The sequence below is a fragment of the Uranotaenia lowii genome, chromosome 3 (assembly GCF_029784155.1).
Source record: "Uranotaenia lowii strain MFRU-FL chromosome 3, ASM2978415v1, whole genome shotgun sequence".
Lineage (NCBI taxonomy): Eukaryota > Metazoa > Arthropoda > Insecta > Diptera > Culicidae > Uranotaenia > Uranotaenia lowii.
Genome location: NC_073693.1, coordinates 78,626,838 through 78,649,483, shown reverse-complemented (window position 1 = coordinate 78,649,483; position 22,646 = coordinate 78,626,838). Strand labels below are relative to the sequence as shown.

General features: G+C 33.5%; 1 protein-coding gene across 5 annotated transcripts in view; it reads right to left on the bottom strand.

The window, feature by feature from the left end:
* Positions 1–22,646, bottom strand: part of LOC129751335 (protein windpipe) — a 95,652-nt gene that overhangs the window by 24,328 nt on the left and 48,678 nt on the right. The window contains exon 1 of one of the 5 annotated variants that reach the window (XM_055746784.1): positions 11,622–11,674. The exons of the other annotated variants lie outside the window; for them this stretch is intronic. The gene's annotated coding sequence lies outside the window, so the exon portion shown is untranslated. Of the gene's footprint in view, positions 1–11,621; positions 11,675–22,646 lie in introns of those variants that run through there. 5 annotated transcript variants of the gene reach the window in all.

Below are 22,646 nucleotides of genomic sequence, written 5' to 3'. Positions count from 1 at the left end.
CTATGTTGATATCGGCGAGAGTGCTTTCATTTACAAAAAGCAAATCAAGCGTATGCCCGTGAGAATTCTTTGCGGTAATCATTTGTTGCAAATTAAGTTGTGCAATTCCATCGATGAGAAGACTACTGGAGAGGGAGAACGATAAACTGTTAGGACTGGGGCACGCACCATGCAACACGGTCGATTGTGTCCACGTTATTTCTCGCTGGTTATAATCACCAAAGAGCATGTTGTAATCGGCCGAAGAGATCGAGTTGCAGACAGCAAGGGCTGAATCAATATGCTTTTTTATCAGGATACAAGAAGCAGCTAATTCGGGACTAATATATACAACTCCAATGCAAATATTTTGTCGTGAGACGGAATACTATGTAAATAAATAAAATATCTGCTAATTTCAATGAGAATTTTCAATAAGGAAGGATTTGCAAAGCTACAAATAATCAAAATTTCCAACTTTGAAACTACTGTTCCTATTTTGGTAATAAAACGGTACCTTTCATAGGACCTTAAACTTAATTTCTAATAACTAGTATAATTTTTGAAAAATGAATAATCCCCTTCATTAAAATGTAATCTTCAATCAAATATCATCGTGAAAAGTATTACAGCTTTTAAACGATTAAAACACTTGAATTTCTGTTATGAATATCTGAAACACTTTCCGTCAGCTCTATCAGCAAAACAATAGCTAAAGTTTTTTATGTTTACTTACTTGTGATTTATTTGCGTAAAACTGGCAAAAAAATTAAGAAATATTTAATATTGGTTCTGAATAATGCCCCAATTAAAAATTCTCACGTTGTTGATTTGTTGGTATTGAAAAAAAGTTTTGGTGCTGTAAGGTCTAAAAATAGAACATCAAAGTCGAAAGTCACCTATATTTGAACCCTTTGCAAATTTTCCGGATTCTCCATTGATTCTCATTTGTTTTAGAAAAATAAGTAAAATGGTTCTTATTCTTCAGAGTCGAAGGAATTTCCCTTGAAACTTTGGCTTGGACAATGAAAAAACGTGCCCCACAAATTGAGCTATCTGATTTACCACTGATGAGGAGGTACATTTTCAAAAATGTTGAACATTTTTTCAGAAGGACTTTTTATGACAAATAGCGGTATGATAGGATTCAGGGACTTAAGAGTTTTTTGTGTGAATGGAAGTATCTTTATCCTATGTTAGCAAAATAAATTATTTACAATTTTCGGCATTTTAGGACTAAAGTAGGCTCTAGGCCCAAAGTAGGAGCACTCACCCTATATAATTATTGCATTACCAATAAGCTTCGGTAAAAATTTCATCAATTTTCATTCATGGATCATCATAGTGCTCTTAGTTGTCGGATTTGGAATGTTTTGACAGTACTTTGTTTTGGAATGTTTCCTCTAGCAGAGCTGAAAATTTCATAACGATTGGTTTTGTTTCAAAAAAGTAAAACGTGATGGAAGCCGCGAGACGAAAATAAATTTTGGACATCCACATCAAAAACCAGACGTGGTCAGGTTCAAAAATCGCAAAATCGTTAAAAATGGTCAAATCGACCGTTTGCAGCGTTCTCAAACGGTTCCGTGAGTTGCATACTATCGATCGGTAGGTTCATACCAAGCGTCATAGTGGAACTAATGAACGGAAACTGCATTTGAAGGTGTTGAGCACGATCAAGATAAACCCAGGGCAGTCGGACTATGACATCGTTAAGAAATTCAATGCCGACCGGTGCACTGTCAGAAGGATTCGTCTGCGCGAAAGAATACGATCTTATCTGACCAGTAAGTAACCAAACCGAACATTGAAGCAGAATGTAGCAACCAAAGTACTTGCCCGGATGTTATACAACAAGGTTCTAACGAAGTACGACGGATGTATCCTCATGGATGTCAAAACGTACGTGAAGATGGATTTTTGGCAGCTTCTTGGCCAAAAATGTTATAAAGCCACTGGTCGGGGTGATGTCCCCGGTAAGTTTAAATTCGTTTTTTGCCGATAAGTTTGCAAGAAAGTGTTTGATCTGGTAAGGTATTTGAAGCTGCGGACGGAAAACCCCGGTTTTTGTGACAAACAAGACCATGGACTCCGAAATGTACAAGGAGGAGTGCGTGAGAAAACGATTTTTTCCGTACATAAGATCTCACAAAGGACCAGTAAAGTTTTGGTCAGATTTGGCAAGCTGCCACTACAGCAAAGAAGTACTACAGTGGCATTGGGACCACGAGGTGGATTTTGTTGAAAAGAACATCAACCCACCCAACTACCCTCAATTCCGCCCTATCGAAAAATATTAGGCAATTGTCAAGCAGAAGAAGTAGAAGAATGGTAGGACGACTCGGGATGCAACAGAGATGAAAAAATGGTGGATAAAAATGGCCGCTGTGGTCAGCGAACAGGGTGTCCAAACTTTGATGAGAGGTATTCGACGAAAAATTCTATAAATTTCATCAAAACCACATCGAACCATTTTTTTTTATCATTTTTTCTTTAAAGTGCAAAAAAAACCTACATTTTGGTGTGTAATATTTTTATTTCATTCACATAGCTCCGAGATAGACCCGTTTTAATGCGTTCAGATTTCAGATGGTCCATGCTTAACGAGTATGAATTGAAATGAATATGAAAATGCACTCATATTGTAGTCTTTCCGAGAAAATATGTTGACGACCATTATCGAAATAGCCAAAATTTCCCCAGCTTGTTTTTTGCCTAGTATAAAAAAACTCATAATGAAGGAGATACAAAAAATATTTCAAGTTCACATTCAAATTCTCTCTCTGAAGTGAAGAAATGCTTATGAGGGAGGTCCAACTCTACAATCATGATTCATACAATCTTACCACGTCTGCAATTTATTGCCCTTTTTTTTCGTTCGCACCTTCCACTTATAAAAAAACACGGTTCATTGACTGACTAGCTGTCAACTCGTTTTCTCTCTGTTTTGCCACCTTGAAGACGAATCCCCCAATGTCTGGTACCCACTGTGCAGGCAAACCTTCGATGATTTCTGCCATTCGCTGATTTCAGCCACAATCAGGAAATGGCATTCGATGGGGGAACAAATTGTGGGAACTGTACGGAGGTCGCTGTTTCCAACCAACAAGCTAGTCAGCTAGCCAAAGGTGGTGACGATTCAAGATAACCTTCTGTGAAGTGGTTCCCGCCATAATGGGGATCTGTGCGCAGCCGAGGAGCCATAAATATTGCACCTGGACGTTTTGCAATCTTCGAGGTGCATTCCATGATTTAGTGGCAGCGATTAAAATATGAGACTGACTCGTCGAACGGGCTAGCGTTGACAACTCAATTGAATTCCGGCTGTTGTTTTGTGACTTCTTGAAAGGAATTCCATCAATCGGCGTGCCACCCAGAAGTTGACTCACAATAGACAAATTGCGGAAATCCATCAACAGCATGCGGCTTCAGATGATAAGCGATACCTACACCTATCCAAGTTGGATGGGTGGTCAAATTTTGCCCAAATTAACCACGTGTTGTTTTGCGTTTTTTAGAGCTCCGTTTAGGTCAAAGGGCCCATTCACCAATATAATTAAAGAACACGATTGGACGATGTCTCAAATTTCCTGAGAGGTTTGTTTGATTCATGAAATAGAGGGAAAAAAGCCAACAACAAACTCAAGGCCAATCATCAATCAAATTCAACATGCTGTTTCCATCGAAAATGTGTAATCACGAAACCTAGTGTTGTGAATCGATGTTGTTTTATCAAATGCGTCAATTTCCACTTCCTACTGTATGTTGTAGGTACGTGGTCAGGTTTGGCTCTCTAGAGATAATTGTTTTCTGCACGAAACTTTGTTAAGTTGCAAGTCATATTTTGTAAATTGTTAACAGCTAGCAAGATTTCTCTAGCAGTTTAAACATTTCAACCGTTTATCTACTTGTCTACTGGATGACAACTTTTTTTCTTGTAATTTCTTTATTTGAAACGACCCATATTTTGAGTCTTTCAGGCGTCAAACTCGTTTTGTATGTTACCAATTATTTTCTTACCACTTTTTGAAGAGAACAGGAAATAGATAGGAAAATATGAAAATAAAATAAATAGTAAATGAAAATCATTAACGTGAATGAATAATTGACAACTTGTTAATTAGTGAAAATATAACAATTTAGATGCTTTCACTCATAGCTCAACACTGAAAATCTTAATGAAAAACCTTCTAAAAAGTTGCATTTTACTGTATTTAACAAAATTAAAAAGTTTCCCAAAACTTAATTTCCTTCTATAAAAGTTTCGTAGTGGTCTTAACGATTTTTTGATTGTCTCAATATCAGGTAGCTGCTGCTGTAATTTATAATTGAAGGTGAATCAAGTGAAATTTTGTACCATGGACACTATTGAAGGCTTCCAAAACATTATATTTCTGATTTGAAAATGTTTTATGAATGTTTCTGATAAACAATAGCATTCTTTCGTTTATTTTAATGAGCCTCAGTAAATTTTAAGTTTTCTCTTAGTCTACTTTTAACAGTTAAATTATTTATAAATAAAGTAAAAGGCTTTTAATCAAGAAACAATATCAAGGCCTTGAAACAATGAAAAATATATCGTTTACAAAGCTTTAAGTGGTGGAAAAGTTTTTAATAGAGGTATAGTTTGAATATTTCTGACATCAAAACGTACTCATTAAAGCAAAGGAGATCTTTTTTTTTAATTTCCAATAAATCACTTTTGAAAAAAAAAAATTTGGCTATTTTCAACCTGGAATTTTGATCAATCACTTTTTCTTCAAAGCATTTTGAAGTGAATTGAAGTCATAAGTTTTTCCGTTTTTTAGTTTTCCATGAATGGATTTTAAAAAGTTTAAATTAATTTTAGATTTTTATTTTATATTCGCTGTAAATAAAAAATTGAATTGATTTTGATTTTTTTTGTTTCTTATTTCGTTCAGGTTTTCCAAATATTCGTCCAGGGCGCATCCCTATATTGTTTTTGAACAAGTTTAAAAAAAAAAATTGTGTTAATTTTTTTTATAAAAAATAACTCGACAATTATGGTTCAGTCATATATTTTCAGTAAATCTTCTTATAAATGAACAAATCATAGAATTTTAAGCAAAAAGTCCCAACAAAATCTATAACTAATCATTATTTTAAAACACATAATGCCTTTTTGACTCGTGAGAATGAATACAATCATTTTTAAAACATGGAAAATTGCTTACCATCAGAGCTTATTTCTATATCAGTGCAAGAAGATTTTATGTAATTTGTGAAAATTTTGAGATGATTTTCGGTTCAGTTAACTTTAAAGGAATATGTGCCATTTTCCACCAAGCTTATTACGATTAAAAAGCTTATTTAATTAAAATATTGAGGACTATAGAAAGGATAATATTTTTTAAGTTTGTAAAATAACCTCTGTACTGCATGAATCATGAAATCATTGCAAAAAAGAATAAATTGTTGGTTTCAGTAACTCCATTCAACTCTATATTCTGTAAATAAATAAAAAATATTAGACTCCTATCAATACTGTTAATCGTTTGAAGAGCTCGAAAAAAACATTTTTTTTGCAACAGATATTTGGGATTTCAATTTTTAGCTAAATTTTAAAGAGCATGAAATTTTTTAAACTTTGAACCAAAGTCAAAAAAGCAGTGTTCGGCCTTTATACGCTAATCGCTTATTTGCTTGCTTCGTTTTTGTTGAATAATTTTCGTTTGCACTTATTTTTTCACCAAACTTTTGTACTAACTGATAAACAGACTCCACCAAAAGCAGTCTGTCAAGAAAGAATGCTGATACATGCTTTTTTATAGTGTCTGGCTTTAAATCGCTAATCGCTAATTAGTCCGCTACTTTTTTGCTGACAAATTTATTTTCTCACGAGATTTCTGGTGAAGTAACGAATAAACAAACTCCACAAGGTGCAATTCTTCGAGCAAGATTGCTGATAAATGTTATTCTCCACAAGGTGATGTAGTTTGTTTATCCGTAAGCTCTCCCAAAATTAAGTTAAAAGATAAATAAACTAACAAAAATGTAGCGGACTAATTAGCGAATAGCGTTTTAATGCCCACCTCTGCAAAAAAGAGAACACAAAATTACATTAAGATGAGATATTTAGATATTCAATTTTTTCCATCAAATTATTCAGTACTCGTAGAATGTTAAAACATGTATCTCAATTTATATCAGTTTAAAAATTCTTGTAAAAAGATCATGTTTTATTTAGATAGCATAGTTTGATATCGAGCAGAACAATACCTATTAATCGTCTAGATCTGAATGCTTCACGTAAAATTCGCATTATTCAATAAAACCTGCTCCATTTTTGGTTTCCAAGGTAAGAATTCAATTTCTTGAACCTGTTGGGCAAAACTCATTGAAATTCGAATCGCATCGTTGACTTCGATGTCCGTGTTGCATAAAAAATATGTATGCATATCAAAATATGATATGATCATAATATGTCAGGACAATCTGAAAAAAAAACCTTAATTATCAAAAATAAGCTCATTCTAATTCAAGTCTGTCAATCAAAATAAGATAAAATTCTGATTGTATAAACTTAAAATCGAAAACTGTGAGTTTTTAATTATAACGGTAACAGATAAAAACATCTCGTTGAAATATGTTTGAGTTATTATTTTGATATTCTCCTAATCGGGATGCAATTAGTATTCAGTTTGAAAATGAAATTCCAAGACAATATTAGAATCTTTATTTATTTCAAATGCAAATATTTATGATGATTTGACAATTTAGGTAAATTTCAGAGTTTATAGTTTTTGCAAGTTTTTCTAAGTAAGTTATGAATAAATTTTATTGTTTCTCTTTGGTTTAGTTCTCTCTTCTAGAAAAAAATTATATAACTCGTCAATTCAATACATCACACAAGGTAACATCAGTTTTGGTGCCTGAGTTTCAAACATGATTTTGGCATATTTTGGCATCCTAAATTCAAAATATTTGTCAGAATTTGTCCATTACCTCTAGTGCTCGTGATATAGCTTGCGGTTATTTTCAAATTGGTCAGTTTTGGGTTAAAACGACCTTCATTCTGATAAATCAATAATGCAACATGAAAACTCAAAATTGATTTTTAATCAATTTTCTATCCTTCATTTAAATGAACGCATTAAAAAAATCTTTTACTTTTAGAAATTTATTTCTAGCTATTTCTAAAAACTTGAATGATGTCATTGAATATTTGAAATCATAGATTTTATCTCGTTTAACAACTGCTATACGTTTAGACTTCACGTTCTAAGAATATCAAATATTTAATTCAGTTAAAATTTCTTTAAAATGATAATATAAATTGAAAAAAATTGAGCAGATGTTGCATGCAACAAACTTGCATACAACCAAAATTGCACAATATCAAGAAATCTAGTTGTTTTGGATCGAAAATTAAAAAAAAAATCTAGATTAAAATATGTGAAACCACTCTCACCTTCTACAGTTTGACTTTCGTTCGTTCAATTGGTTGAATTTTCGAAAAACTCAAAAAGATTTTCAATAAAAAACCTTAAATTTTATTCTTTAACTCCCCCTCAACCCTCAATGTTTTCGAAAATATCGAAGGAAGGGTAAAAAAAAGAATTATAAATTTGTCCCGGTCTAACTTTTGAAAATAGGTAAAAATCATTCAAAAAAAGGATAAGCATTCTGCAACCGATTATTAACTATCTCAAGACAGCAAGTACTTTTATCATCTGCGAAAAAAATAATAGAAAATTTCCATTTATTTCCTTTACTCCATTGAGTAATTTACGTGATATCAACGAATTTTTAAGAAGTTTTTGATCATATTTAATTTTGAATATTTTTTTAATGCAAGGCGATTTCAAGGCGTAAAAATCTACCAAATCAATTATTGGGCCTTAAAACGCTGTTCCTTTGAGTTACAAATTAAATTCCATTTATAAAATTTAAAATGGTCAGGCAATTTTATTGGAAAAAATATACTTTAAAAATGTTAAAACATTTTTTTAATTTCATATTTTGTTTCAACATTCAAGTAAATTCACCGACTTTTATGGAATTGCTTTTCTTTGAATTCGGATATTTCATTGAATTGCCAAAATTCGGCGGCATTTTATTTCAAACTTTCTTTTTGTTTTTTTTTTAACTTTGTCTGTGTTTTTTTATCTGGATTTTTTTTTTGCGTTGAAACATTTATCATCTCGGAAAAATAAATAAATCAAAATGTTTGATAAGAAAAACTAAGTTTAAACATTTTGTCCTTTCTAGGACACAATATTCCAATTGACGGAGAAAAAATATTCATTGAATTTTAATCAGAAAACCTGCGCTCGAAAATTTAAAATGTTCCACTTTTATTTATAATTTTAAACCATTATCCTAGAAAAGGACTTTTTTTTAAATAAATCTATAAGAAATTCAAAAAATGATTAGAAATAGAAGCTGCACAGTTAAATTTTTATGCGCACTTTATTAGAATATTCTCCGTGTTTTCAATTTTAAAAACAAAACAGGGAATTTCTTTTTGTTTCTTTCAGTTCCTCATTAATCATTCAATCAATTATAATCACTTTAATTGAAAATGAAGAAAATAAATTTATATTAAGATGATCAAAAGTTCACAACTTTGTTAATTTTTTGTAGTCTTGTGTTTCTGAAATATTGATTTTAGTTATGTAAACTAGAATGTGTAAAAATTTTTTTTAAACAAATTTCAAGTATTCATTTTTAAGTTATTCAAAGTCTAATAAAAAAATGAAAATCATCTTATAGAAAAATAAATATAGAACAACTACCAAAAGCCCAAAAAAATTCACCTAATGTTCAAGAAAACTGAAAAAAATATAATTTTATTAAATTTTCAAGATCTAATTTCACCTAATGTTCAAGAAAATTGAAGTAAAAATATAGTTTCATCAAATTTTCAAGATCAGGACCACAAAAATTTTAAAACATGGTATGTCTTAACCTTACATTTCAATTAATGAACCACCAAAATTTAGTAACATAACACAAATTTTGAAAAGATGATTGAAAAGATCTCATCATTTGACGTATTATTGCATCTTAAGTTACTCAAAATATGAAACACAGTATTTCAAAAGTAAGCTGTTTTTCAAACTTTTTATCAATTTGCAATTTCTGAGATTTTTTTTGGTAAAGCATCGTTACTTCACTGGAACCTGTATGAAATTATATTTCTGGTGACTTTAGATTTATTTCGGCAATCTTTCGTTCATTTACTAAAAATTTAGTGCAAAGTTGAATTTCAATGTTAGAAAATAGAATAAATTGTAAATTGTCAAAATGTTCGAAAAACAGCTACCTTTGAAAATTTGGCAAAAATGTGTTTCATATTTTTTAAATCTACAGATGCGAAAATATGCCAAATTACGTCCAACCTCTTTAACACCATGGGGAGATCGGTTTTAACACCATGGGGTCATGTTTTCCTTGGATATCAAATGAAATTATTTTGAGCATTCCGTAGCAAATCTACAGTACATTTTCCTACGTTTTTAAGGAGTTTTTTTTTTAAATTTTGGATCGCGGAAAATTGAAGTGTTGTAGCTGGATATTATTTGAAAAATATATTTGGGTTCGTTAAGAGGTTTCGAAAACTATAAATTTTGTACAAAACGGTTGAGAAATAAGAGAGATATAGTGGTTTTAGTCAGGAATGTCAAGCTGACACTCCAGGAACTCTAACGGTTAAAAATTTCTGGGACGCACAAGGGACCTTGATTTTGAACAAAGGGATACAACTTAGAAATCTTATCCGAGGTTTAAAATTAAATGGCAGATTTTAATGGATTCCTAGGCATGCGGTCCCTCGTATAGTAGCCAAATAAATTGATCAAATTTTAATCGGTTTCTAGAATTTTTCATCATAAACTGCAAATAAGTTTCATCCAAAGCCACTTCAGCCAAACTTGAAGCGGCGTCGTAAAGGTCGCGCATCAAACGCGTTGCCATTCAATGTCATGTTTCTTTTTCCCGGCCAAACGGTACACGATAAAGTGGAAAGCAAATGATTGCAGATTTACACTGCCGGCCAAAAGTTTGGGATCACCCACTAAAAAACATGCAAATTTTGATCGTTCATATCTCAGCCGTTTTAGGACATATTGAAAATCTTCTGATCTCATTTGAAAGATAATGAGCAATAGCTATCTCGGAGGTATTTTGCCCAAATATAATGTTTTAGTTTCGAACTTAAAACTTAACCTAAAGTTATAACATTTTCAAACAATCGCACTCAATATTCAAAGCCGATCATCTCGGGATAGGGTGGACCAAATCTCAAAATTTGAGTGGCATTAGAATTCCTGTTCTTTACTTCTCAAAACACAATCAAAAAAATTTGAGAAAAAATTCAAGAATGTATTTTTAATTAATGAAATAGACACTTGAGTTATCGTCCAAAAGTTTGGGATCACCTCTTTGTATGACGAGTTTGGGATCATTCTTATAAAAACATGCAAATTTGTTTTATTCATATCTTTCTCATCTAACATCGTATTGCAGAGCTGAAGGGTTCATTTGGAAGCTTAGGAATTGTTGTTTTTTAATAAATTCATTCAAAAATTTTATTTTGAAGTGATAACCATAAAAAATCACCTGAAATTAATTGTTTTTTTTGAAAATTCTAAGATTTTTTTTATAGTTCTCACCTTAAAATATAATTTTTGAATGAATTTATTAAAAAACAACAATTCCTAAGCTTCCAAATGAACCCTTCAGCTCTGCAATACGATGTTAGATGAGAAAGATATGAATAAAACAAATTTGCATGTTTTTATAAGAATGATCCCAAACTCACCATACAAAGAGGTGATCCCAAACTTTTGGACGATAACTCAAGTGTCTATTTTATTAATTAAAAATACATTCTTGAATTTTTTCTCAAATTTTTTTGATTGTGTTTTGAGAAGTAAAGAACAGGAATTCTAATGCCACTCAAATTTTGAGATTTGGTCCACCCTATCCCGAGATGATCGGCTTTGAATATTGAGTACGATTGTTTGAAAATGTTATAACTTTAGGTTAAGTTTTAAGTTCAAGACTAGAACATTATATTTAGGCAAAATACCTCCGAGATAGCTATTGCTCATTATCTTTCAAATGAGATCAGAAGATTTTCCATATGTCCTAAGACGGCTGAGATATGAACGATCAAAATTTGCATGTTTTTTAGTGGGTGATCCCAAACTTTTGGCCGGCAGTGTATGTATCGACAGCCATTAGCGGGTCCATTTTCCAACTGTAAGTAATCAATTAACAGCCTGGCGCGCAGAGATTGACTTGTTTAACGGAGGCTGCATGGCTTACCGAATGATGGACGAGGAACTTCTTCGAGACCGGCAAGCAACATGAAATACCTGTAAATGTAATGGTCAAAAGTGGCCAAAAGATTAAGCCTTGGTTCGCGACCGACCTTATGGCGAGCTTTGAAGGTGGTTTCGTGGAAAGCAAATAGAAATTAGTAAAGAGAAAATATTTTACAACGCAGCCGGGACTACCTCTAACCTGCCGCCCTGCTTCTGAATCGAGCCGTTAAGATAAAGTGCAATCTGTGTTTGTTTTAGAAAGTCCGACCGAGACCCTAGTTTTTGGGCAGCCGGTGCTCGTAAAAATGCTCTGAATGGGTGAAAATTTAACATTTTTGCACTGTGTACCTTTCGCTAGTTTAGTTGTAAGGGGGATGCTTCGTAAATTTGTCAGACTTCAACTGGGTGGCTCCAATCGAATCAACCAACCTGTAAATAGACGGGAGAAAAAAAACAGAAATCGAAATTAGATCGTCTTGCCAGACTTGCAAACTTGTTGCATGCATTGCATTCGGGGGAGTAGGAATTTTCCTAAGGGGACATAAGCAGGATAAATTAAATCATTTTTATTGCAGTTAATAGGTTTATGCCCGGTTTTTCTCTAAGGCTTAGCTTCGTCGTGGCCGTGATTTTCTCCCTATTCCCGAACCCAAGAACCTATCTTCAATTGCAATTTATGCGGCACAGCTCTGATTCGATAAAAATAGGGGCGCAGTAAATTTGCAGTCTTGATTGCTGCTACAAGGCAAGGGTTTTCCGATCCGATAGCTTCATAGAGAGCGAAGAAGGTTGGCCAAAGCGTGCGCTAAAGAAGGCGATAATTTATACTGTCAGCAGTGCATAAACTTGAATGACCCACGCAAATCGGCTACGCGCTCGCGCGCCAAGAAATAAGACTAAGGTGCGTGAACTTGAGGGCCGTTCTTTCTTGGGCAAAAGTGGTTGTTCGTTTGTTTGCCGGTCGATTGTAAAGTCATTTAAATTTCTATTGCACGGCTCCTTCCTTCAGGCGATATCGATTCGCATAATTTAAAAAGAATAAAATAATTGAGAAATGTTTACGCGAATGAATGAAAGACTTTGTGTTGGCCTGGTTGAGTTTGGAAACCGTTGCCAATTCGTCCTTTGAGCAGTAGTCAAATACAACACTTTGAATTTATTAATTCTTCAAGTATGTAAATCATTGGATTAACAGCAAAAATTAAAATATTCAAGAAGTTATCAGCCACACCGGATGAAAAATGGAATTTTTCACTCTATGTAGCAAAACCAACATTTATCAATAAAAATTCCGTTCCTATCAAAATGATAACGTTCAACGAAGTGAAAGGCCGAAAACTTCAATAAAAGTTGGTTTATTTTTTCACGATCCTTAAATTAAAGTTCTATTTTAGAGCTTCACGTTGTTTTTAGAAATGTCACTTGTAATTTTGAATGAAAATGTAAGGGACCATTTACCTATACCTTAACTTTTTTATTTACCCAATTTTCTGGTAGATTCCTTACGATGTTTGATCTTAGCAAAAAGCTTTGAACATCAGTAATATCAAAGGCAGTCAAAGATATCGAAATACAAAAACATTTCACTTTTTATGGAACGAGGTCTTTTATAAAAGCATCTTGAAATGGAACACAACTTGAACAACTTAAAGACGATTTTCATGAAAATTGATCCACGAGCACGGAAAAATTAAGGACGTATAGATGACGTTAAACATTTTCTAACGATTTATTCAGTAAAAGGAGATAAAACGAAGTTTACCGTGTCAACTAGTAGTTGATAATTATTAATCAACCTTATTTACATTACATATTCATTTGACACGTTGATAAGAAATTTCTGAGGTAATATCTTGAATTTGGAAAAATATTCAACCACGATTTGAAATGTGAATATTGACCAAATATAGTTAGGGAAACTGTTTTTATTGAATTAGCAATAAATATAATAAAAATAAGGAATTATTAGTTTTGTTTTAAATGTTTCGTTTAGAATGCGCATCATAAGTTGCTACTTCGAATCATTTTTTAAATTTATCATCGGTTTGTTAAAAAAAAACTATGATCGAATAAGTGGAACGATTATAAATTTTCCAGAACAAGTTTTACAATTTAAAATTTCAAACTTCAAATTTTGGATTAAAACATAGGGTCGTAGAAAGGTTAAAAGCTACAAACAGTGTGTTTCTTGTTAAAAATTTAGACTTATCAGTAAGAAATAGACCTTTTTTTAAAACCCGACGTTTGGACCAGTTTTGTTGGATTTTTTTAAGGAATTTGCTGTCGGTTTTTTAGTCGATTTCCTTCCTGTGAAACAGCTAGGTGTCCATTTATTGCTGGTCGTGTTTTGCACCGGATGGAAAAGAATTACTTCCATCCGTGTCACTAAGGTTGTGGTCAATTAAGGTTAACCTTAGATAATGACATTAAAAATTAGAATAGAAAGTCAAAGACAAACTTGTAAAACTTAAAAAATAAATAAATAGTTGGACTATGAAATTTGGTAAATTCATTTGAAATTGATTAAAATAAGAACATGATAAAAAACCCGATTTAATACACTTAACAGTGGATTGGAGCCTTTCTAACAGAGTTTAAATTATATTTGGAAATATATAAAATAATATAGAATATACATGATAGATTCCTTCCCTCTGAATCATATAAGTATGATTTCAGATATTCAAACACGAAAAATTCCAATCTCAATATAAAAAAATGATGCCTGATACGTTTTTTTGGGGAAAAGCGAACTGGTATGTAAGGAGCTCATTTTATGTATGGAAAGAATGGTATTTAAACAGTAGAATTTCCAAGATTTATAACACGCTGAAATGGTGCCGTGGTAGCAACCAGAACTATCACGTTGCTGGTCACGGTTCGAATCTTACTGTTTTTTTATGCTTTTTTTTACTGAATAAGTAAAACCAACTACAATATTGATGGATAGCCGTGACGCGTGCCCTAGCATGATACCTTTTTTAGAGCTCAACCATGCATAGAGGAAAAATTCCCACAAAAGGAGGGGAAAGTAATATGACTATTAAATGATTAATCTCATTCTGGAAACTAAATCTGAAATCTTATTCTGATTCTAAAGTTTGAATTTTGAGTTACAACACTTAGTCTAATATTTGAATATAAGTTCCAATTTCAAATTCCAGGTTGATCTTTAATCCAAATTCTTAATCAGAATTCTAAATCTGAATTCTCAATCTGAATTCTGAATTTGAACTCTGAACTTGAATTCTAAATCTGTATTCTGAATCTGAATTCTGAATCTGAATTCTGAATCTGAATTCTGAATCTGAGTTCTGAATCTGAATTCTGAATCTGAATTCTGAATCTGAATTCTGAATCTGAATTCTGAATCTGAATTCTGAATCTGAATTCTGAATCTGAACTCTGAATCTGAATTCTGAATCTGAATTCTGAATCTGAATTCTGAATCTGAATTCTGAATCTGAATTCTGAATCTAAATTCTGAATCTGAATTCTGAATCTGAATTCTGAATCTGAATTCTGAATCTGAATTCTGAATCTGAATTCTGAATCTGAATTCTGAATCTGAATTCTGAATCTGAATTCTGAATCTGAATTCTGAATCTGAATTCTGAATCTGAATTCTGAATCTGAATTCTGAATCTGAATTCTGAATCTGAATTCTGAATCTGAATTCTGAATCTGAATTCTGAATCTGAATTCTGAATCTGAATTCTGAATCTGATTTCTGAATCTGAATTCTGAATCTGAATTCTGAATCTGAATTCTGAATCTGAATTCTGAATCTGAATTCTGAATCTGAATTCTGAATCTGAATTCTGAATCTGAATTCTGAATCTGAATTCTGAATCTGAATTCTGAATCTGAATTCTGAATCTGAATTCTGAATCTGAATTCTGAATCTGAATTCTGAATCTGAATTCTGAATCTGAATTCTGAATCTGAATTCTGAATCTGAATTCTGAATCTGAATTCTGAATCTGAATTCTGAATCTGAATTCTGAATCTGAATTCTGAATCTGAATTCTGAATCTGAATTCTGAATCTGAATTCTTTTTTTTTTTTTTTTTTTTTTTTTTTTGTACGCTTTATTTTTAGAGGGATTAACCAAATGTTTTCACCCTCATTTTTAAGTTTGAACTTTTCTACATCACACTAGATTTCACTATATAATGCACTGTTTTTAAGAAATTCAATAAGTTTTTTCTCACTATCCTTGTTGTTTTCAAGGATTTTTTCTAGTCCACCTTCTATTTCAAAGTTTTGTCTCTGGGTGGAATATTTTCTGCAGTCTGTCAAAAGATGTTTCACTGTTATCACTACACCACAAGAACTACACGTTGGTTCTTCCTTCGCTTCCAGTATGTGACCGTGAGTCAACCTCGTGTGTCCCGTTCTTAGTCTCGTGAGAATCCTTTGCTCCTTCCTGCTTTTGACGTCCGTCCATTTTCCTGTGATAGATTTTATTTCTCGAAGTGCTGTGTCCTGTTCGTTACACCATTTTTGTCCATGTGATCTCCACAGTATTTGTCGAACCCACTTTTGCGCGTCCGCTTTGGGTGTTTTTATCTGGATAATTTCACCGTCTCTTCCAAGATTTGCCAGTCTGTCTGCTTGTTCATTTCCAACTATTCCAATATGGCTCGGAATCCAAACTAGTGTTACGTGTTTTAGATTTTTGTGTTTCAAAATGCTTTGAATGATTGGATGTTTTACTCCACTTTCTAGGGCTGAAAGCACGCTGGCTGAATCTGTGAATATTGCTGTTGATCTATTTGCAATCTGGACGGCCATTTGAATTGCTAGCGCTTCAGCTGAAAATATGGAATACGAGTTTGGCAGTTGACTAGCAATATTTTCATCGGCTTCGTGAAATATCCCAATTCCAACTTTCCCGTTTGCTAATGATCCGTCGGTATAAATTTTTTTGCTGCAACGATATTCAGTGTTTTTAAGATGAACATACATTGCAGTCGCAGATTTTTTATTTCCTCCGGTTTTAAATCGATTTTTTATGGTCCAGTCAATTTTGGGAAGATTATTATTCCAGATTTTAGCATTTTCAGTTTGTAGCTTTAGAACAGGGGGGATTTTGTGGTTAGTGATACCTTCAAGAAGAACATTAGCTCTGTTTAAGATATAGTTTTCGTTGAAATTTACCCTTTCAGCTATCCAAGTAGCTTTTCTTGTCCAGTTTTCGGCAGCAAGATATTCAAATGGAAGAACACCGTTTTCCACGTATAATGCTGATATTGGTGTAGTATAAAATGCACCAGATGCCGTTCTCAACATATTATGGTAGATGGTTTTCAGTTTTAATATTTCTTGCGGTTCAAAGCATTCCCATCCGTAGAATAGTTTGGATATCACAGTAGCAAAGCCAATTTTTAGTAGTGTTTCACGACTACCATATCTACTAATTATTTTAAGAAAACGATTTCTTATTTCACAATCCTTTTGCAAAGTTTTGATGTGAGAGTTGGCATTACCTTTTTGATTTATGCTAACGCCCAATATTCGCATGTTTCTTTTTCTTAAAATTTCTGTTCCGTTTGCTGTGAGCGCTTTCAATCTATAGAAATAGTGCCGACCTTTCGTTCCGGAGCAAGTGTGAAGAAGAGAGCTCTTTTCGGCATTTATTGAAAAGCCATTTTTTTCTGCCCATCGTATCGTTGCATCAATCCCTTTTTGTAGGTTTTTTCTACAAATTGCAGAAAATTTACTCCCACAAATCAGTAAAATGTCGTCGGCATATATTAATACGGTTGTGCATCTAGGAATCGATTCGAAGACACCGTTTATCACCAACAGAAATAATGTTGGTGAAATCACGGAGCCCTGAGGTACCCCGGTTTCTTGTTGGCGTGCGGAAGAAAGTGCACCACTTACTCCCACGCGGAATGTTCTATCCTTAAGAAAATTTCTCACCATTTGGTAAGTTCTGTTTCCGATTTTCGATTTAATCAGAGCTTGTAATATACCTTGTCGCCAGGTTCGATCGAAAGCTTTCGAGAGGTCTAGAGACACGAGCTCTGAATGTTTGTTTTCGTGACGGTGTTCCGTTAAAATATCTTTTAATTGGCTAAGATAACTAGTGGTGCCTCTGCCACTACGGAAAGCATGCTGATTTCGGTGAAGGATATTATTTTCTTCTAGGTAATGCTGTATTCTACGATTGATCATCCTTTCGTATATTTTTGCAATACACGAAGTCAGAGCGATTGGGCGAAAGCTTACAACTTCGCCAGGTTTAGGAATTGGAATGATTCTGCTTTCTCGCCATTCCGCTGGGTAATCTCCTTTTTGCCAAAGAACGTTGAAAAATTTTAGAATTATCCTTTTTGCAATGGGTGGCATGTTCGTAATCATGCTATAGGTAACATCATCCGGACCTGTTGCTTTACCAGCGCACTTGCTGAGAGCAGAGTTCAGTTCTGCTCCTGAGAAATCAGTATCCAAAGTTTCGTTGACGGAAATAGACGGGGGTAGCTGACACATGTTTTGATCAGGATAGTTGTGCGTGAAATTATCTTGGAAATTATCTGCAATGTGATTTGCTATTTCTAGTGGGTCTTCAGTATATTCTCCGTTTATCGTTAATGTAATGGTTCGGCCAGTTTTCTTTCCTGTAATTTTTCCGAATCTTTGCCACATTAGGGAGGCTGGTGTATGGATATTGAAGGAGCTGGCAAATTCTATCCATGCATCTTTTTTGGCTTTTTGAACTGCTTCCTTTGCTACAGCTCTAGCTTTCCTAAAATTTTCATTTCTTTCTGCCCAGTTTTCATCCGTTTTCAGAGTTTTTCGTAAAATTTTCCAATTTTCTTTACGGGATTTAATTTTTTCGTTTACTTCTTCAGTCCACCAGGGCGCATATTTTGGGGCAGTGTTACCTGAAGTTCGTGGGATTGATCGTTTGGCTGTTTCATATATAGTTTTAGTTATGTTGTTAATATTCGGTTCAACGATGGACAGGAATCTGAATTCTGAATCTGAATTCTGAATCTGAATTCTGAATCTGAATTCTGAATCTGAATTCTGAATTCTGAATCTGAATTCTGAATCTGAATTCTGAATCTGAATTCTGAATTCTGAATCTGAATTCTGAATCTGAATTCTGAATCTGAATTCTGAATCTGAATTCTGAATCTGAATTCTTAATCTTGTAAATCTCATTTTGATTGTTTTGCATCACGCGGTTTTCAACATTGAAATTTCTTTCATCCAAAATTTTTTTTTATGATTTCGGATTTTACAACTTTTAATAGTATGGTTTTACCCCTAAAAGTATGCAGCAAACTTAATTTCAGAAAAATTGTGAATAAAAGTTTTCACAAAACAAAATCGTGTTTTCATGCGTAATGATTTTTAAGTCATCGCAAATTTATCAAAAACTGTGAAAATTGGTATTCTTGGAGAAACAATTCCAGAATTGAAAATTGATAAAGTGAGGAGAAATTTTACGGATGATGAAAAGAGCGAAAGAACATTTTTGCAAGGAAAATTTATTAACGTACACCATACTTTACCTCGCAACATCCAGCTTCATCAATTTTTAATTCTGATATTCTTTCTCCATGAATCTAAATTTTTCACCGATATGCCGAAAATAAATTTACAAAAATTCTGAATCTGAATTCTGAATCTGAATTCTGATTCTGAATTCTGAATCTGAAATCTGAATCTGAATTCTGAATCTGAATTCTGAATCTGAATTCTGAATTTGAATTCTGAATCTGAATTCTGAATCTGAATTCTGAATCTGAATTCTGAATCTGAATTCTGAATCTGAATTCTGAATCTGAATTCTGAATCTGAATTCTGAATCTGAATTCTGAATCTGAATTCTGAATCTGAATTCTGAATCTGAATTCTGAATTCTGAATCTGAATTCTGAATCTGAATTCTGAATCTGAATTCTGAATCTGAATTCTGAATCTGAATTCTGAATCTGAATTCTGAATCTGAATTCTGAATCTGAATTCTTAATCTGAATTCTGAATCTGAATTCTGAATCTAAATTCTGAATCTGAATATGAGTTCTGAATCTGAATTTTGAATTCTGAATTTTGAATCCTGAATTCTGATTCCTAAACCTGTATCCTGAATTTGAAAACTGAATCTGAATTCTGCATCTGAAATTGAATCTAAATTATGTATGAGTATGTAGAAATGAAAAAAAAAACATAAATTCATTCTTCAACACGGGTAAAAAAAAACGAGGGTCATAAGATCTTCATATAAATTCCCCCCCAACGCAGTTTCCTGTACGGCTCTGCATTTTGTTGACACCCGGCATGGCTTTAGACACTATAATTTCATAAATGAAATTATAATGTCTATAGGCATGGCGGACTCTGAAGGAAACGCCCATCCGCCATTTGCTGCATTGAAAAGCAAGAAGTGTAAGATATAAACACTGTTGCCGTATTTGCCCCAGCAGACTGAGAAACTGCCCAGACCACGGTGCGTCTTAGTAATGCCTTTTACCTATTTGAGTTTGAGCCGCTCTTTATCAAGCGTGCCGATGGTTTATTGGATAGCGCTTGAAACTTTGAATCTGAAGGGTTTTGGTTCAAGTCTCGAGTTAATAAATATTATTTTTTTATTTTGATTATCTCCAATTTATAAATGATTGCTGGTGCTGCTGCTTCGAGGCGCCACTAGCAACTTTTTTATATGCCATAATAAGTATGATATGTATGTATTTGGTAAAGAAAACGGTTTCAACTATTTTGTTTTTTTCCCGTTTTTGAAAGGGTTGTGTAGAAAAAAAAATGCATTCTTTTGAGACTAAAATCATTTTAATTGTGCAGCCCAGTTTCGCAAAAACGTTCTAGACATTTTTAAAATGGCACATACAAATCCACGGACATCAACAGAACTCGTCGAGCTGAGTCGATAGGTACCTATAAAGGTATGTCTAAGACCCATAATTAATGATCTCTCAAATCGACCGATAACCAAACCTTTCTGTTAGAAAGGCAAAAACATGTAAGAGCAGGTAAGAATGACAGTGCGTGATGACTATCATTTGTTATGCAAAAAAAAGCACGAGGAACCAAATGGTCTACACCGCTTTCAGAAAAAATTACTCTGAACGCCTCATTTTACCCGATTTTCCATTTTGTTTGGGTGTAAAGTAAAATTCCGATTTCAGCAATCTACCTTGCTACTAAAAAGTCATATTAATTTTTGTTTCTTTTTGTAAAAATATTGGCTAAACCGATTGGTGTACTTCAATTTTTGTTTTTTTTTACCACAAGTGGCTCATTTTGCCTCTTTTCCTCTAAAATAATTTTATTTTCGAAGAAATGCAGTCAGACAAAGTTCAATCCAACATTTTTCATAATGAGATTTCTTCATTCTCAAGCTGATTGTGTCACTTTTTCGCACTAAAATGAATAGAAACGGCTTTATATCCCCAACTTCCCCTAGCGTTTTTTTTAATTTGTGCTTGAATTTCACTGTAAAAAACATTTCATTGATATGTACCATAACATCGTAGTAACAAATTAAAAAGCATTAGAAAATTCTCAAAAATGATTGAATCAGATTTTAAACTTTTTGCTCAATTAAATGATCAACACCACTTGGCATGAAATACGAAAAAACTGTGCATCAGTAGGTAATCAGGGGTAAAACTTAAAATAAGCTTGAAGAGAGAAGCCGCAATCATTTCAATTTCCACTTAATTATACAATTTCTTTAAACAATCATTGTTACAAATGAAAATGAAATTTGAGGAGGTAAAAATAAGGTATCAGGTGTAAAACTTCCTGATACATAATATGATGAGTACTGTTCAGCGCTCAGTTAATGAGAAGAGCCAATTTTCCATAAATTTCCTAAAAAAAGTTCTTTAAGTGACCGAGATTTGTTTGAAAATAACTGTTGAAACGACTAGAAGAGCCTCACATGTTTAAACCAGTGTCAATTATCAATTCAACGAAATAGTTTAAATTCAGGGGAAAAAGGGCGATCCAGGCTGTTTTCGTTAGCTAAAGGTTAAACTGTGTACATCATTCTGTTAAAGGATTAGTTTTTTAACATGTTTCAATTTTTTCTATGAACTTTCTGTTGCATTCTCGAATGTTACAAGGTTTGTTTTTTTTTTAATGCAAGTATTTAGGGAAAATTGAGGCAACTAGGACTGCATTCATCTACAGAATTTAAGCGATGTCTATTATTTTATTCAACAGTTAGTTTTACACATGTTTTAATGTTTTTGTACCTTTTCTGATGCTTTTCGTTTGTTTTTACGATTTTTTTGGTACATATTGTATGAGGTTAGTACGGATTTAGAGAAAATCGGGAAACATGAGACTTTCCTCGTCAACTGAGTGCTAAGCGGTGCTCTGCATTCGATTCAGCTGTGAGTTTTCCACCTGATTCAATTGCATTTTTGTTTGTTACAATGTATTTTTCGAGGAAATTGCATAAATTTAGGGGAACTCGGGGTGGTTGAAGCTTTTCTCGTCAACTTAACGCTAAGCGGTGTACATCATTCGATTCAGCGATAAATTTTACACTTGAATCATTCATTTTTGAGCCTTTTTCGTTTGTTTTTAGGATTTTTTCAACATTTCGCTCGATTTTAGGGGAAATCTGGGTGATCACGACTATTCTCGTAGGTCGAGCACTAAATAAGTGGTGTAAATCACTCGATTCAGCGACAAATGGTACACTAAATCACTAGATTTTTGCATTTCATATGTGAATAGCTCGAATAGCAAGTGAATAGCTGTTACTTGTTTATTTGTTTATTTGTATAAAAAATCAACGGATCACATGTTGATCCAAATGATAACTTTATCCTAAATAACTTATCAAAATTAAAATCCACTCGACACAGTTCTGGACACATCTAATATTTTCCTTCGAAACACATTTCTCGAAACATCAAAGTCGAAATGCGCAGAAAAACGATTAAAAGTTTTTAAGATTCCGACAAAAGCGCTGTTGGCCCCATAGTTATTCAGATGAATGGGAACGTAAAGCTGCAAATGCTGGTTTCTTAATTCTCGGGGTCGTACACTGAGAGGGACAGCCTCCAGCAGCGTGGGAGAATCTATTCTCGATGTCAGCAGGTCAGCCACAACCAGAGCTCGAGTAGCGTTCCTACGAACTTGAAGCGTATCCAAGTCTATGAGGCGGCAACGATTTTCGTAGCTTGGCAGACGAAACGAATCGTGCCAATTCAAGTGACGAAGGGCATAGCGCAGGAAGCGCCGCTGGATAGCCTCGATTCGTTCAGCTCCGTTTTGATAGACGGGGCACCAGACAGCTGATGCGTACTTGAGAATGGAACGAACTATGCATCATTAAAGACTTTTGAGGCAGTACACGTCTTTGAAGTCTTCGGCCATG